Here is a 19,122-nt window from a genome sequence, read left to right on the forward strand (position 1 = left end):
ACAAGAAGAAGAAAGGATTGAACCAGAGGAGCTACAGAGAAAGTCACTAATATTACAGAGATGTCAGTGAAGAGCTACCTAATCTTTTGTAGCATGAGAAATAATCAGAATGGCTTCTGGAAATAACTGATGGTTGAACAGAGGAAGAAGAAGGTCACTAGGACAAGGTTCCTTTTTCAAGAAAGAAGTTCTGAAAAGGGATGAAATATGCCATCCCTACTTGGAAAGTTTAGACCCCACACCCAGGGAAGAAGACAGACACACTTCATCACAAAGGATGGGCTGGATCCTCTCAGTGTAATATCTTCTGCTTTGCTCTTAATTCTCTGCTAAAACAGAACTACTATACTTCTGTTTTGGAGATGAAGAATGCCTGGCACCAGGAAGTCAAATAACCTTCCCATGTTAAACAGTTTGGATTCAAAACCAAAAGTTGGATTCAAAACCCAGATGTCCTGGCTCCAGATACTACACACAACCTCAACCATCTCAACTACCACTCAACATTCTAATGTGAAATCAAATCCTCTCAAAAGTGAATCTCCCTTAAAGAGCAACACAACTCCAGAGAAGAGCATGCAAGAAGTTCAGTTTAGTAAATGAAACTAAAGTGCATGAATATGAGTTTATTTTAGCTTATATAGTCAGAATTTATTCGATAATTTTAACTGCATGCTAATTCACAAAATTATCAGAAAATGAGCCAGGTCTTGATTTTTTAACAGTAATTTTTCTGACAAAATTGTATGATCAAATGAAATGAAATCCTTCACTTTGCATTTAACTTTCATATCATGATTAGGAAGAAGGTAATTTTTGTAAAAATATTTGAGAGATTCATCATTTTCCCCCAAGGCTTTTCCTAATCCTTTGATATTCAAATATTTCTCTTTTGAAGCTTCTAATCATCTTCCTTGTTGATTTTCTCTTTTCCAATTGTTAATTGGTCTAACTCAGCCTAATCCTCCTTTGCCAATGGCTCAGAAAGAGATTCCAGGGAATCTTAGCATCACTTTCATCAACTTCATGATACTGTGCAGTTTTCTCCAAACTGCAGTTTCATTTTGCAGGTGATAAGCATTGTATTGGAGAAGGCAATGGCAGCCCACTCCAGTACTCTTGCCTGGAGAATCCCATGGACAGAGGAGCCTGGTAGGCTGCAGTCCATGGGGTCGCTGGGAGTCAGACATGGCTGAGCGACTTCACTTTCACTTTTCTCTTTCACGCATTGGAGAAGGAAATGGCAACCCACTCCACTGTTCTTGCGTGGAGAATCCCAGGGACGGCAGAGCCTGGTGGGCTGCCATCTGTTGGGTCACACGGAGTCAGACACAACTGAAGCGACTTAGCAGCAGCAGCAGCAGAAAGCATTGTATTCTCATTATGATTGTGCATGCTCAAAACATTTTATAAAATCAGTGGTAGCCTAAACAACAACAAAAATTATTTGTACAAGATGGGAGGAAACAGGGTAAATACCTTGGTGGAGACTAAATTCATAACAACCAGCTTTTTGAATATTTTTGAGACTTTTGCACAGGCATGACTATCTGAATTCAAGTAATGAACACTCATATAACAAGGACCCTATATATATATATATATATATACAGATACCTTGAAATTCCTCAGGGTTTCAGAGCTGCCAAAGGGGGAAAAAGAGACCCCCATCTGTTCAGTTTGAGAAGTAGAACATTTTGGGAAAGGGAGCAGGAAAAAGATTTTATAAATAGAGTTGTATTTTATATGTACATTCAGCATATGGAATACAGCTCCTAGTAATATATTTCACCAAGTTTATGGGTAGTAAAGTTTTTTTTTCCCTGTACTTTGATAAGTTAGAGCATGCTGTGTGATTCTCGGGAGCTGAACTGCATGCACGCAAGCCCACTGGCTCAGCTGAAGTACCCACTGTCTTCAATGGATAAAGGATTTCTGAAATCCAGCACTCCCGACTACCATCCTTCTCCCGGAAAAAAATAAATAATTAAATCTATCTCCTTGAGCTGTAGCTTTCTTGTGGGGCTGGGGAGCGAACACTTCCAAGAAGAAACTTCGAATAACATCAGTGCTACCGATTAGGTTTAGAGGGCGTCCCCAGAGTCTAGCTGATTCCTTGTTGTCAAGGAGAAGTGACAGGAACCCTTTCTTCAAGGAGAGGGGAGCGCGGGCGTGGAGATGCTCTTTCTCCTCTGCTTCGCCCAGTGCCCTTCTCCAGAGCTGGTTTGTGTGCAGGGAACCAGCCATCTGTTGTGTCTGGGCATGCAGTGCATATGTCTGAGCGCGGGAGGAGAAACGCAGACTCTCAGCTTTGCAGAGCTTTAGTTCCAGAAATTCTTGTGTCTCTGGAGCTTCCTGGAGCCAAAGAAGTAAAGGAACAAATGTTGTCAGTGGACTGTTCTTTCGGTTTACATCTTAGCCTTGGAATCCATAAACCCGTCTGTTCTTAGCACGTGACTCAACTCTATTCAGGCCCCACATTTTTATTAAGCTGATTGTAGTGTGTGTGTGTGTGTATGTGTGTGTGTGTGGGCACACACACACCAGCTACCATTTTCTACATGTTACATTAACATATTTCAGTCTGTGTGATCAGCGATGTATGTCCCTTACCTCTGAATGCTTATGCCAACTCTGGCAGGAAGATCTTTTTATTCCTATTCTATAATAAGAAAACTGAGACTTAGCAGGATTAGAAAACATGCCTAAAGTCAAGAGCTAACCAGCTACAAAGGGTAAGAATTTGATGAGTTCTCCTTTACAATGACAGGAAGAGTCAACATCGAAGGATTAAAAAGTGACATCACTATGAATGCTCTGCTGTGTTTAACATGGATAACCGACAGGAGCCTGCTGGGTAACACAGAGAGCTCTGCTCCGCGTTCTGTATCAGTCTAGACGGGAAGGAGCTGGGAGAGAATAGATACTTGTATATGCATGGCTGAGTCCCTTTTCTGACTACCTGAAACTATCGCAATATTGATAATTGTCTATATGCTAATACAAAAAATAAATATAAATATATTAAAAAATAAAAGAATGAGAATCTGAAACCAGGTCTCCCTGACTCCAAAGCCTATAATCTAAAGTATCATCTCTCTTAGGAAACATACATGCGTGTGTATGTGTGTTCAGTCCAATTCAGTTCAGTTCAGTCGCTCAGTCGTGTCTGACTCTTTGTGACCCCATGAACCGCAGCATGCCAGGCCTCCCTGTCCATCAACAGCTCCCGGAGTTTACCCAAATTCATGTCCATTGAGTTGGTGATGCCATCCAACCATCTCATCCTTTGTTGTCCCCTTCTCCTCCTGCCCTCAATCTTTCCCAGCATCAGGGTCTTTTCAAATGAGTCAATTCTTCGTATCAGGTGGCCAAAGTATTGCAGTTTCAGCTTCAACATCAGTCCTTCCAATGAACACTCAGGACTGGTCTCCTTTAGGATGGACTGGTTGGATATATATAATAGCATTGTAGAGTACTCTATAGTATATGGCTATAAATATATAATGCTATATAGTATCTTGTGCAATAAATATGATATTGTATTACAATACATATATAATACCATTTAGTATATAATACCATAAATACATGGGCTTCCCTGGTGGTTCAATCCCCGGGTCGGGAATATCCCCTGGAGAAGGGAACTGCTACCCACTCCAGTATTCTTGCCTGGAGAATTCCATGGACAGAGGAGCCTGGCGGGCTGTATATATAATAGCATTATATAGTGTGTATAGTATATGACTATAAATATATAATACTGTACAGTAACTTATACAATAAATAAAATAGTACATTACTAAGTATATAATATATTGTATTTAATATAATAAATGCATAATACTATGTAGTATTTTATAATAATATAAAATATTCAAAATGCATACCACACTAATTACTACAGTGGGATGGGTAATGCACTAGTGTAAAGATTCCCTGAAGTCTGAGCTCCTAGAGTCTCAGAAGGAGCATCAGACTCCTTATATTACCATGCACTCAAATATTCTGGACTGGGTAGTATTCACAACGGTGATTTCATGAATCTCTTTCAACTCTGAGATGTTATGATATCATAATTATTACATGATATCAGATACTGCTTCTCTGATTAGAATATCTATACCTCCAGGGGTAAACCAACCATCAATTTTAGGAGATAGTAAGTGTTTCAAAGGCTATATTAAAACAAATAAGGGACATGTTGGATTTAATTTAAAGGTGTGTATGGCATTTTGCCATAAGACAGGAGACTTCAAAAGAATTGTGTGCTTTTAGAATGCATTTTAAGCTACACGTCCCTAGATTCCTGTGAGTACGCGCTGTTCTCTTTAGTCAGATTTTCCTTGGGGGGTGGGGGGAATAAAATGATGAGCAAGCTCTCAGAGACTCTGTGACTAAAATCATTCGACTCTCATTTCTAATTCACAGAAAGTATTTCCATATTTTGAATTGGAATCTGCCTTTCCTTGTGGTGCTAAGGACTGAACTTCCTCTTGGAACTGGCCAATCCTTTCATTAAGCATGATTTTCAGAAGAGGCCATGGCCTTTCATTTTTCTGCCAAAACCTGGGAGTTTATCTGTGCCGTGGAATGGTTTATCAAGCATATTCGGATCATCTGCCCAGCCAGATCCATCCAGAACCCAGATCACACAGCCTTCCTGGCACAAACCAGTTCTCTGCCCCAGGGCAGACCATTCCCTTCTCAGGGCTGCAGTCTCCTTTTCTGGACCCAAAGATGCAGACTCGCCATGTCTGACAGTGACTGCTCTGGGTCGTGAACAGAAGCTTAAAGCTAAGACCTTTTGAAGCACCCGGCTCTGCCCTTGAAGTGAGTATGCCGCTTATTCCTGTGCTTATGTTTTAAAAAATCAGTGTGCCCTGGCACCTCAGAAATGAGCCAGTCCTCCAATTCCATAGTAAGCCTACAGGCTAACGTTTTGACTGTTTCATTTTTGTGAGTAAATATCAGAGGTGAGCAATTGCATAAGAGCAACATCCCCGAAAGGATGAGATAGCGGTCACTCCAACAAAGGAGCTGAGGGATGAGCTGGGCTGCCTGTGTCTGAACTAGTCACCGCTAATGCACTGGAGGATGTCGTAACACAATGAAGACATCTAATCAGTGGGAGAAACCCACGTCCCCACTGCTCCACCACGGCTGTGTAGCTTGCCCACATCAACCAGCCCAGGCTAAAGAAACCGCAAACCAACTCTCCCCTGGCATCCAAGGCTCGTTATAAACCAGCCCCAGTTCAGGCTCCTTCCTCTGAATGCCTGCCCCTTTCTTTCCTGGAACGTGTTTTTGTGGCTCCATGAATTTGCAGAGGCTGTTTTGTCAGCCTGCAAATGCTCTTCTCCCAAACTGGCAAATTTCCTTTCCAGCCTTCATGATCCAGATTAATGAAGCCTGAGCTTTGGCGGCACACAGAGCTAGGTTTGAATTCTTGTCTTCTAATAGGAGTGCAGCGTAGGTAAACTACCTCTGAGTTTGTAAATTGAGTACAACCCTAATTACTATGTTATATAATTGCTGTGATTAGCACATTAGATACAATTTTAAAAAATTACTAGTAAAATGCTTATCACATAGTTGACACTTGGTTATTTTTGTTGTTATTAATAGCGTTTGGATTTGAACTGGTGTCTGTCTTACTCCTAATTCCTAGTTCTTAATTGTTATTCAATAATACCCATTTTATTATTCTAAATCAGAGGTCTACAACTTTCAACAAAGGATTACATAGTAAATATTTTAGGCTTTGTGGGTTGCAAGGTCTTTGTCAACTCTGCTGTTGCAGTATGCAACTAGACTGCTTGTGGTGTTCACTTTGAAATATATATAAATATTGAATCATTGTGTTATATACCTGAAACTGTAAAATGTTATCTATCAATTACAATTCAATTTTAAAGAGAATAAATATGCATTGGAAAATAACACAATCTCATTGGCCTCATATAAAAAAGAATAAGCTAGAGCTTTTTAAACTCTGATATCAAATACCAGATTTTATTCATCTTGTAATGCCCAGCATCTAGCTCAGATGCCTTCAAACTACAGCTCATAAGCCAAATCTGTCCCTCTACCTGTTTTGAAAATAAAGTCTTGCTGGAACATAGCCTTCTCTGATGGTTTATGTATCGTCTATGGCTGCTTTTTCATTATAATGGCAGAGCTGAATAGTTCATAACAGATACTATGTGACTCTCCAACCCTAAAACATGAACCATCTGGCCTTTTTCAGAAAAAGTTTGCCAACCTTGTTCAATGCTTGGTATGTGTTTGTTGCATGAATGAGGGCTGACCAGAAACAGGCAGAATGAATAAGACTTTGCAAGATTCAGTGAAAGAAATAGGAGAGATGCAGGGGCCATAAAGATTCATAGATCAGAGAACCAGCAAGAGTGGTCATGAAGCAGAGGGAAGTGAATTTGGTCCCTGGGCTAATCCTAGTAACTTGTCAACCCTATCCAGTGCTTCCTACTAGATGTCAACAGGCACAGCCACGTCCAGAAGGGAAACTGAAGCCCAAAGTAGGAAATAGGTTGCTCAAGGTCATTTACCTGGTGCAACATTGGGTTCGTACCAGGCTGACTGTAGTCTGGAGCCTTGGAAGTGATGTGCATCTCATGGAGACATGGGCTGAAATGACTAGGTCACCCCCCAGATTGAACGGTCATAATAGAGCTTCTGATGCTCTGTAATGCCTGTCTTGTATCTGTCCATCAGCATCTCTTGGCCTGTGGGTTGAGATGATCAGCTTAATGGTGTGCTTATTTTTGTAATGACTACCTATAAAATTTTAAAACACATTAGAGTCCTTTATAGATGAACAAATCTATGACTGATGAGGCATGAAATTTCCATCCAACCATATTTGGTCAATATTATTCTCTACCCCAAACTCCTTTTGTAAAGCCCATCATTCTCTACCAAGGTACTTGTGATGATTCATTTTAGAATGGTTTCCTTTTGTTTAGATCTCACCCTTTTTAGGCCCCAGTATCATGGTATTTTTGAGTATCAGCAGACAGACAGACAGAGTCTTACAAAATCGCAGCTAGCTAGTGAATTCATGTGGATCTACTTATAATCAAGGATACATTACTTTTTGTTTCTGCACTGTCCAGCTAATACGCTGACTATCTCCTTCATCCATCACTCATAAGTAACAGTTGTCTCTCATAGTCAACAAGAGATCCTACTTCTTGAAGATGCCCAAAGAATATAAAAACCTTAACATTTGAATTGAATCTGGGGGGAGACAGAAGACTTTGCATTCACACAAATTTCCATTGCAGACTTTTTTTTTTTTTCCTGCTGTGTGTCAATTTCAGACTTTGTTCTCAAGGGCAGAGGCAAACTACCTAACTGGATGAATAAGATCAGAACTGACCACTCACCTTGGAGGCGTCTAGCCCATTTTTCCTAATCACATCTTCCTGCCAGTGCTCACCTTCGCCTAGTACATTATACCTCCCTAGGTACCCTAACAGGTGCCTTAGTCTTGGAAAGGACACTTCTAGCAATGTAAAGTGGAAAATGGGGAAAAAACCAACAACTTTCAACCTCTTTGAAAGTTTCACTCTCCCCTGCTGGAAAATCTGATTGTATGAAAGTTCTACCTAAGTCCAGTCTCTCATCCAATGAGCCTGTTCTTGACTTGTAGGGCCAAACAAGTCTTCTCCCTTTAGGATATAAAATACCTTCAGAGTTGAGAATGGCTTTCATGCCTTTCCCTGTAACTTATCTTCATTCAAGTCCAGTATCCCCAGTCTAACCACCTGTGTCAGTTAGTTTGAAATCTCAGACCACCTCCCATGGGCATAATCCCACACACCAATGCTCACTAAGAAGGCTTAAGTATTTTGCTTTATTTATCACTTGTCATATTTAGCAATAATTGGATTTCACTGCATACTTAAAAGAAAAACGTATGCATAGACATCTATTCTTTTTGTGGAATCATTTGTTCTAGATTCTGGAGTCTAGCACTAGAAGGATTTGAATAAAGTCATATCCATATTCTATCTTTCCCCATCATATCCATCTTTTTCATCTACTTCTGTGTCTCTTCTACATTCATTTTTTCCAACCCTATTCATTTTTATAAATGATAATATAATTATTATGCCTAAAAGAAATGGAATGACTTCCCTGAGTTCTTGCTGTGAAATGACATATCCTTGCAAGTATTTAAAGCTAAGAAAATAATATTTAAGTAGAATCACTATGTGCCAAGAGCTTTGAACATGTTTTCTTATTCAATCTTTGAAGAAAGCTCCATGCTTTCATTCCTATTTAACAGATGGTGGGACTGAGGCTAGGAGAAAGGAAGGCTTCACAGATGCTCAGTGGAAGTGAGCCCAGCTTTTTAAAAATTTTCCAGACGACCACCCTTCTCTCTAACTCAGAGTTCTATTTAAATCATAACCTCACAACCGTAGGCCAATGACACTGCTTCTTTCTGAGAGAAGCAATTATTCATTTTTCCCCATAATTATAAAGTCTTAGAGCAGGGAAAGACCATATGGAGGTTGTCAAGTCCCACTTGATTACTAAGAAGAAAAATATGCAGTAATGTCAGGCTTCTGCATAACTCGGTTTCCATTCTGCTTTAACAGCTAGCTTTCCACATTTTTTGCAAAGTTAATATCCCAGATTAAAAAGAATTCATCATCGCACTTACCCGAACATGTAGTGTCACCTTATGACATCATGGTCACCATAGCAACAGCTGGGCGTTTGCAGCATATTGCCTTCAGTTAAGGATCATGGCAATGAGTTAACCAGGTATGGCAGCTTCAGATGCTGATGTGAACAGGAAGGGAAGATGTGGAAAAGGAGAAACAGGTGTGCAACTTTTCCTGCCAACATTCCTTAGACCTGAGATGAGGTGGGAGTGAACATGTGAATAATCCTTAAGGAACAAAAATAAACCTCCTAATCATCTAGCCAGTGAAAAGAGCAAGAGGGGGAGAAGGACAGAAGAGAAAGTAGAAGTATTCTGGCATCTTATTTCCAAATGTCAGAGTGTGGAAGATTCTTGATTCTTTGCTTTTTGTCCTTGAGCTTGTATAGCGTATCAGAAAGAACATGGAATTAAACAGCCCTGGGTGGAAATTTTGGACTGTACCACTTACAGACCTTTAGCACTTGGGAAAGTTCTCTAATCTTTTGAATCTCAGTTATCTCTCTGTAAAAGGGGGGTGACATTTGCATTCTGAGTGATCAAAAAAGAGTCAGAAGGATCAAAGGGTAATTCAAATAAGGTATCCTACATGCAAAGCCCTCAGTTTATCTTTTTCTTTCTACGTAATTAAAATTTAGACTTACAAAATATGGTAGTCAGTGGTGGACATGTGGTTGGCCATCCTATCCATTTCTACACTTTTCTATATGTTTGAACTATTCTATAATTGTTTAATTTTGAAATAAAAAGATGTTAATTTGCTTAAATTCCAGTTATGTAATAGATAACTGTTCTAGATACTTTTACTCCGTGAGATTGGTCAAAGCCCTCCACTTTTCTGAACCTTCAAATTGTACGAAGAGAGAAATAGATTGTATGCTTCTGTTTCTCCGACAAGCCGTTGTTACTTATGTCACACCTTCATATCATCCAATCCTTTCTACACCCAGGGGTTTATCCACCACTGAAACTGTAGCATTGAAATTGGACATTTCTTTCTTCTTTTACAATTTTTATTGGGGTATAGTTGATATACAGTATTGTGTTAATTTCTGCTGTACAGTAAAGCAAATCGGTCATACGTACACATAAATCCACTCTTTTTAAGATTCTTTTCCCATATAGGTCATTACAGTGTATTGAGGAGTGTTCCCTGTGGTATATGGATATTATTTCTATTCTTCTTGTTTGGTGCATGTCTTTCTAACTAGACTTCAGAGAGGAGGCTTTGCATGTCTTTTGCTTATTGTGTCCCCAGGTTCTAGGTGGTGGTGGTAGTGTTAGTCGCTCAGTCGTGTCTGACTCTTTGTGACCCCATGGACTATAGCCCACCAGGCTCCGCTGTCCATGGGATTCTCCAGGCAAGAATGTTGGAGTGGGTTGCCATTTCCTTCTCCAGGGGATCTTCCAGACCCAAGGATCAAACTCAGGTCTCCTGCATTGCAGGCAGATTCTTTATTGTCTGAGCCACCAGGGAAGCCCACCCTAGTGGAGGAAGTTACAATTTTTTCTCTCAGCTTTACTGGGGCTACGCTGCAATGGTGACAATAGTAAATTGAGAAGCACTTAAATCGTGTGCTCACATGTAAGAGGGGGAAGAGGTTGGCTGACCTTAATAATAGGTGGGTCTGTGAGGCTCTCACTGAGAATGTACATGTCGCTGCGAAGCTCCAGAGTGTCAACGATGAAGTCTCTGGGTGGAAATCTGCATCAGGCAGGTGAGCCCCAGGAAGCTCCTGTAAGAATGGTGCTCCAAGTCTACAGCAGTCCCTTACATAGAGAAGGTGCTGAATATGTACATTTGTTGAACAAACAGGTCTTTAGCAGCTATCATTATTTGAGACAGGTACTCAAAAATGTCTGCACAATATTATTGAACGCCTCTATTGTACCATTATATATGTCTGACTTTGTTATCTCGCTCGTTAGTCTTTTGGGCTTGAATCTCTGTCTCAAGCTGAGTCTGTTTCTCTACGTAGTTTTCTTGATCTCTTTCAATATGCATATGTCCTTTTTTTCTCTCTATGCCTTTTTAAAATCTCCCGCCCTGTCTCCTCCACTCTGTCTCTCTCTCTCTTTTTTTTTTTTTCAAAGCTGTGATCTTTAAAAATATTTTTCCTTGGGACTCTCCTGCCAACATAATTCCATGTGAGTTACATTCATTTGCAAAACCTTTCACTGTATGAAGATGTTTTATTTAATTAGTAAAAGTCCAATTATTTTTTGTTCCTGACAGAGCATTGTACATCACCAAGTCCAGAGAGTCATTAGCTATGAAATTAATCAAGGTGGAAGAAGGCAGAATAAAATCCCAGACGTTGGTGTAACTCGCCATGTCTCAGGTTCAGCAGAGCCTGCCTTCCAGGATCCAGCCCTCTCAGGACTTCCTGGGCCATTCCTGAGTCTCAAGGAGCACAGGGAGGGAGGCTCCTATTCACCTGCTGCATGGCCTTAGGCTTGATGCTGCTGCTGCTCAGGGACAGAGCAGGGGTCCAAGGGAAACTGAGGGTATTTGAATATCTCAAGCACAAAATATCCCACCTGGGAGCTCCCATGACTCTTTTGAGAGGAAGTATTTATCTCCCAGAGCCTCTTTCAGATTGGGTAGAAAGTGACGGCTCCTACTCTTGAGGGATAGAGAAGAGAGTTTGTGTTTACATCTCTGCCAACTAATAAGCAGCCCTGAGGGAATGCTGACTTCAGATTATGACATCTGTTGTTGTTCAGTCGCTCAATTGTGTCTGATGCTTTGCGACCCCATGGACTGCAGGACACCAGGCTTCCCCATCCTTCACTATGTCCCTGAGTTTGCACAAACTCATGTCCATCGAGTTGGTGATGCTATCTAACCATCTCATTCTCTGCCATCTCCTTCTTCTTTTGCCCTCAATCTTTCCCAGCATCAGGGTCTTTTCCAATGAGTCTGCTCTAAGTGTCAGATGGCCAAAGTATTGGAGCTTCAGCTTCGGCATCAGTCCGTCCAATGAATATTCAGGACTGATTTCCTTTAGGATTGACTGGTTTGATCTCCTTCTCTCTAAGGGACTCGCAAGAGTGTTCTCTAACACCACATATTTAGGAATAAAACAGGAAACATGAATATAAACACCCAAGAAGCATTTTATTTCTATATAAATTATGTTAATTATTTATTCTCTTGATCTTAATGCTCTCTGAGCCTCAGTTTCCATGTCAGTAAAATGGGAATAATGATGTCTATGTTCCTTGCAGAATCGTTGCAAGAGTACAAGAAAAAAAATAAAATTAGCATTGGGATGTCAAAATGACACTTTATTTTCTGGAGTTCGCAAAAGTAACTTTGTCAAATACAAAACCCTATGTTGGGATTAAAACAAAACACGTGACCACTAACCACACGGTTCTGTTCACCATGTGGATGTGAGAGGCAGCTGTCACGTGTGAAAGAGAACTCTGGTCCGAGCACATCTCTACTCTCGGTGACTTGCGTGACTTCAGATCTATCTGTGAACTTCAGTTACACAGCGGTCAAATAGAGTGGAGGTCATCTACCAGAGTGTTGCTGTAAGAACAGAGTGAGTTCATGAACATCTGCCTGCCTTTATTCTGTCTTGAAATATCATCAGTTAAATGTTACGCTCTTGGTTGCTTCAATGCAGCTGCATGATCTTGACAGAAGGGATATGCTCCAGTGTGTTATTCTTTCTCTTAGCATTGTTCTCCCTCCTCAATCTTTGCATTAATTTCTTTCTTTGGAATCCATCATTTAGGCAGCTTTTACTAGGTATAACATGTGATGTAAAGTAGTTTGCTTATATTACCTCATTTACTCCTCTAAACAGCTCTGTCAAAGTTGGGCAGTTTCTCCATTACACCGAGAGGAGGTGAAAACAGTTTCCAGTAGCTTATTATTAGTAAGAGGGAGGTCCAGGAGCCAAAGGAGTCAAAGTGTTAGCTGCTCAGTCATGTCTGACTCTTTCTGAGTCCCCATGGACTTTCTACAGTCCCCATGGACTGTAGCCTACCAGGATCCTCTGCCCATGGAATTCTCCAGGCAAGAATACTGGAGCGGATTGCCATTCTTTTCTCCAGGGGATCTTCCCAACCTAAGGATCGAACCCAGGTCTCCTGCATTGGAGGCTGATTACCATCTGAGCCACCAGGGAAGGAGTCAAACTCATAACCATTTGTTTCTGAAGCTGAAATGCATTCCTATCCCAGTGTTTCTCAACGAGATTTCTCTAGGAACTGTCAGAACCTCTGAATCCCCCTGGGATGCTCAGGTATAAGGCATGGGCGAGCCTAACGTCAGGTTGGGTTTCCAAGTAGAATGATGTGCTTGCTATTCTGCCTGTTCTTTCAAATGCAGCCTAACACACAGCCCAGCAGGTGACTCGAGCCTGGCAACTGGTAAATTGTAATAACGGTAACACTGTGCATCAGTACAGTAATGTTCATCTGAGGACTCAGCTGACATTAATTAAACTTCACAGCATCCTCGTTCTTTAAGGGCAGGACTGTACCAATTGTAAAGAGAAATAAACTGAAATGATAATGACTCTCATCAAAATCAAGATGGATCATTTGTCAGAATAGCCTCTAAAGCAGATGATAGAGGCCCAGTCTCTAAGTCAGCGGAAACAATCATCAGATAAGTGTGTCCATGAAAGCACCAGCTGTGAAGTCAGTAGACACGTCTTTGGCCCGAACTTGCCGTTTATTATCAGGGTGAATAGAGTCAGGACACTTTTCCTTCTCATTCTCCATGTATCCATCGTAAATCAGGGGAGCTGCTGATCACTGTGTTGCTTAAATCACTATGCTCATATCAATATGATCCTTAATAATAATAATTTAAGAATATAGTTACTACTACTACTAATAGTAATATAATATTACATTAGTATTAATAATATGATATAATATTATATTAGCATTAATAATACTACTAATACTAAACTAATATAATAATTATATTTGCTAGTTAATTCGACAGGGAGGCCTGGCATGCTGTCGTTCATGGGGTTGCAAAGAGTTGGACATGACTGAGTGACTGAACTGAACTGATATTCACTTATATAATTATATTTATTAATATTATAATTAATCATCACATCCTGTTTGGGACAGTACTTCATGACTTGTGCTACCAGGATGTTCAAGAATCATCTTGGGAATTGGGGGAAGGGGGGTTAGGTGCATCAAATAAATGCAGATTTCCAGGGCCAACCCCAGCGATTCTAATTTAGTAGTTCTGAAATGAGACTCACAAATGGAAAATATGTAACCACGCCTCAGATGCTTCTGAGGTGATCTGGGACCCACTGGAGGCCAACTTTTGTTCTGATTTTTGCATTTTTATGGGTCATAAGGAGATTTTCTGCTCCTGCCACATCTGTTCTCTCTCCCACTCCCCTCTCCTATTCCACTTACTGCCCTAGATTCCACCTTAAAATGTGGATTATCCGCTTGTTTTCAACAATTGAAAAAGTATTTCCAAATTGGGGTAAATTATAGGCAATCCACTTGTGGTGATGTAACAGAATGGCTGCAAAGGAAATTTTGTCTCTAATAACAGCAGATCTTCACCAAACACTTACTATATACGAGGCACTGTTAATTACTTTTACATGTATCAATTGACTGGACCCTCACAGCAATCTAACAGGTAGATAATTCATATTATTATCCTTATAGCTGAAGAAACTAAGGCACAGAGAGGTTGAGTAATTTGTCGAAGGCCACACAGCAGAGCTAGGATTTGAACCCAGACAGGGTCTTTCCTCTTAAACCCTGTTTATAATCTCTCAGATAATCCAGAGAAGACTTTGTAACTACGTACTATGAAATACTAAACAATACTGGGAGCATTAAGATGTGGATAAAAAACCATAAAAGCCTCCCTAGGAAAGTTTTTCTGTCATTGAAAAGGGCAACATACTTGTCTCTGTGGCTTTTGGGTAAAATTACAAAGCACATTATGGGTAAACACAAAGAAAATTATAATAGTCCAAGCTGTCAGTTTTTAACAGTCAGAGTTAGATTTCTTCAGGGAGGTAGTGAGCTAACCATTGCAAGAGGTGCTGAAGCAAATGGTGAGCAGCAAATGCACAGTGATGCTGAAGATGGAATTTTTCTACAAGAAATCAATTGCCTTTCTGGAAGGGAAAAAGTGTAACTTGACAATCTCTAAAGAAGGATACCAAAATACAAAGTCTCAATAGTGTAGTATTCATATTGTCTGGTATATGATAATAATTTAAAATATTTTTAGTTATGTAAAGAAGCTGGAAAATGTGGCCACAAACCTGGAAACTGATCCAAAGATGATCCAGCTATTAAAATTAGCAACAACAAAAGCAGCTATTATAAATATTCGAGGACTTAAAGGAATGTATAATCATAAGTCAGTCTCCACTAGTAAAATAGAAACTATAAAGACGAACCAAATGAAAATGTTATAAACAGAAGTACCACATCTTAAATGAAAAATTAGTTGATTTGGTTTACTAACAGATCAGAGAAAACAGCAGAAGAGATCAGTGAAACTGAAGACGTGATAATAAAAACTATCTAAAATGAAGACAGAAATACAGAGACAAAAAAAGCAAAACTTCAGTGAGACAAAAAAGGCAAAGCTTCAGTGACTTGTAAGACAAGATCGAGTCCATTATATCAATATCCATATAAAAGGAGCCCCAGAAATAGAGGAGAGATAAGGGGACAAAAAAAAATAGAGTAAATAATGGTAAAATATCTCCCCAGTTTGGTAGAAAAAACAATGATGTCCAGAGATATTATAGTCAAACAAGCAAAATTTAAAGGAAAATATTGAATGAGTCCAAAGAAAATGACACAGAGAGGAAAAAGATGTAAACGATGCCTGATTTCTCATCAAAATCAAGGGAGGAAAAAGACAATCAAATGACATCTTTAAAGGGCTGGGTGGGAAACTGTCCCCCTAAAAGTGTATATCTAGCAAAAATATCCAGGAACAGTGACGACAAAATTAAGACATTTTTAGAGTTTTTAAACTGAGGTAGTTTGTCTATAGAAGACTGGAGTTACAAGAAATGGGAAGAAAGTTCATCAAGTTAAAGGAAATTGACAGATATACAGAAAGAGATGACAGGTACTAGGAGAGGTGAGCTTATGCATAAACATAAGTGAAATTTTAAAAAATGGTCTCATTATATTTAAAATGCATATATCTATTTAGAGCAAAATAAGTACTACTACTTATATATTGCAGACATATAAGATATGTGACTTCATAAAAAGGAGAATGGGTAAATAGAACTCTACTGTTGCAAGGGTCTTTCACTTAACTGGATACAGTGACATTAACTCTAAGTAGACTATAATAACTTGAGGATGCATATTGGAATCCCTAAGGCAACCAGTATTTTAAAAATGAGGCAGTGTAACTGAAAAGCCAATAGAGGGATTAAATTAAATGCTTGAAAATATTTGATTAACCCAAATGAAGGCAGGAAAGGACAAGTAGCAAAGTAATAAGAAAATTGTAGACCTAAATCCAACTATATGAATAATAATATTAAATCTAAATTAACTCAACATTACAATTAAAAGGCTGAGATGCGCAAACTAAATAAAAAAGCAAGATGATTTGCAGTTGTGTGGTACTTTAAATAAAAAGTCACAGATAGTTTAAAAGTTAAAAGATGGAATAAAAAATACCATATAAACATTGATTAAGAAAGTTCAAGTGACTATATTAATATCAAACAAAATAGACTTCAAGACAAGTACTAAAAATGTTTATTTTGAAATTATGTCAGATGTACAGGAAAATTTCAAAACAGTTTAAAGAATTTCTTTGCACTCAGCACCCAGTCTCCAAATGTTAATATCTGAGCACATTTCTCAATGTTATTTTCTCTTTACATCCGTCTTCTTCACCTTCCCTCTCCCTTTCTTTATGTGTGTAAAGATCTGAACACACGCACGCACTGTAGTCTGCAGATCTTTTTTTCCTGAGTCACTTGAGAATATGTTGCATAAATGATTCTCTTTTACATTTAAGTAGTTCATTGTGTATTTCCCCCAAACCAGAACATTCTCTTACATAAACAGGAACGCAAAGATCAAAATGAGGAAATTAACATTGCTACCATATTATTATCTAATCTACAGATCCTATTTAACTTTTCCCAATCATCCCTCTAAGGTCTTTTTTACAGCAAAAATAGCTTTTTTTCTAGTTCAGAATTTAATTCAGAATTAAATGTAGCACTTAGTTTTTATGTCCCTTTACTTTTCATTAATGTGAAATGGTTCCTCAGCTTCTGTTCTTTGACCTTGAGATGTGGAAAAATCACAGACTTTCTGTGGTAGAATGTTTCTCAAACTAGGCCTGTCTGATGTTTCCCCATGACCAGCTCAGGTGATGCATTTCTTACAGGAGTACCATAGGAGTGATACTGTACCCTTTTTCCACAAAATATTAGGAAGAAAATGGTGCCTATTTGTCCTATTTCTGGTGAATAACTTTGATCATTCAGTTAAGGTGGTATCTGCCAGTTTTCTCCTTTATAGTTACAATGTTGCATTTGCTTAATAAATATCTTATTGGGAGATTCTTTGAGACCCTGAAAATATCCTGTTTCTCATCACACTTTTACCTACTGGTTTTAGCATCTATTACTAAGGGTGTTTCCAATTGATGGCCAGGAGTATAAAGAATAACACTGGAAACTAAAAACAGGGTGATTTGTTAGAAGATATAGGAATCATTAAGTGTATATATGTCTAAAAACAGAGCTTAAAAATACACAAAACAAAACTTCTAGAATTAAAGGGGAAAAGATATAAATCAAGAGTCAACACTGAAGATTTTAAAATACATTAAGCAAACAAATAATTAAAGAAAAATAGATATATCCATAATCATAATGAAAGTTGTAACATTCTTCAATAGATGATGAATTAAAAGAAAATCTGTAAGGATATATTTATGAACAACACTATCAACCACACTAACATAAGTGACAGTTATACCACATGACACCCCGAAGCTATAGAGCATATGAACTTTTCTAAGATAGACTGCATTTGAGACTATTAAGTATGTCTCAGTGACACTTAAAAATAGATATCTTACAGAATATAACCTCTGATCAAATGGAATTGTATTAGAAATCAATAACTTCTAAGATATATAGAAAAGTCCCAAATATTTGTAAATGAAAATGCTAACAGAGTGAGGGACTTCCCTGTTGGTCCAGTGGTTAGGACTTCACCTTCCAGTGGAGCACGTGTGGGTTGCATCGCTAGTCAATGAGCTAAGATTCTATATGCTTCGTGGCCAAAAAAACCAAAACATAAAACAGAAGCAGTATCCCAAAATGCCAAAAACATAAAACAGAAGCAGTAGTGTAACAAACTGAAGAAAGACTTTAAGAATGGTCTACATTAAGAAAAAAAAAAAAGTCTTAAAAAAAACAGTGCTATCAGAGTGAACAGTGCCTTAGCCAAGGGGGTGGCCTTATAGGCAACTTTTAAATATAGATTCTGCTGTGAGACACACTGAGGGTCTTGGAAGATAAACACTATTATAATACATTTCACTGTTATTTAACATTTGCATATTTCAACAGAGAAATTTACAGGTAAAGAATGAATGACAATATAATTCAACATAGATGCAGACGTTTAATCCCGTGATTTGGCAAAGACCTTGATTGGTGAGGGAAGTAAATCATGGATCAGAACACATGCCACCCTCCAAGCGGGACAGAGTGACTCCTCAAGACGTATGAAGGAAGGCGACCCAGTGCATGTCATAGGACCCGCTCTGCCTGTGGTTTCAGCGGCGATCTCCGCCATGATGTGGAGAGGAGAGATCCATGGCTGCCCTGCTTTTCCCAGATTCTGGTTTGTAGAGAAGCTGACATTATTCTGGCTTCAGGGAACTATAGAAATGAAGCAACAGCCGCAGAATTACCTGGCAGCACATTGCTGCATAAATGCCACTGGATCTTTATTAGAATGGGAACAGAATGCTTCAGAGCAGCTGACCTCAGGAGGCTATTTCTGCCAGTAGACTGTGAAATAAAATTGCATCTATATCCAGATATACACTTATATATTTTATTTTCCTTGTTTTATCTCTAGTAACTATTTTTTCTATTACAAACATTATTCTTTATGTAAGATACATGTATGTGTGTATATATATCTATATCTATATCTTTTTTTTTAAAGTGAAAGTGAATTCAATGTTCAAAGCCAGGTAAGTCTTTTTTTTTCCTTTTGTTCCCCTTTTAGAACATTGCACTGTCCTCATTATTTTGGAAAATAAATTAGTGCTTTAAAATGATTAGGAAACTAAAAGGGCGGAAAGTCACACTTGATTGATTCTTTCAGGTGATGAACTTCACACTTGAGAGGCAGAAAGGGGACTTGAGAATGTAACTGTGAGC

The 19,122-nt window shown here is 38.9% G+C and overlaps 2 long non-coding RNA genes across 2 annotated transcripts in view; both read left to right on the top strand.

Moving 5' to 3' along the window:
* LOC145540906 (uncharacterized) overlaps positions 1-4,833 on the top strand; it is a 355,416-nt gene extending 350,583 nt beyond the window's left edge. Inside the window, exon 5 of the long non-coding RNA XR_014078637.1 lies at positions 4,432-4,833. This is a non-coding gene — a long non-coding RNA (uncharacterized LOC145540906). The remainder of the gene's footprint in view (positions 1-4,431) is intronic.
* A 3,904-nt stretch (positions 4,834-8,737) lies between these two features.
* Positions 8,738-18,772, top strand: LOC145540926 (uncharacterized). The gene is made up of 2 exons (XR_014078646.1): positions 8,738-8,859; positions 18,298-18,772. It is a non-coding gene; the product is annotated as an uncharacterized LOC145540926 (long non-coding RNA).
* The last annotated feature ends 350 nt before the right edge of the window (positions 18,773-19,122 follow it).

This window comes from Giraffa tippelskirchi, chromosome 1 (genome assembly GCF_054371585.1).
Source record: "Giraffa tippelskirchi isolate mGirTip1 chromosome 1, T2T-mGirTip1v1.2.pri, whole genome shotgun sequence".
Taxonomy (NCBI): Eukaryota; Metazoa; Chordata; class Mammalia; order Artiodactyla; family Giraffidae; genus Giraffa; species Giraffa tippelskirchi.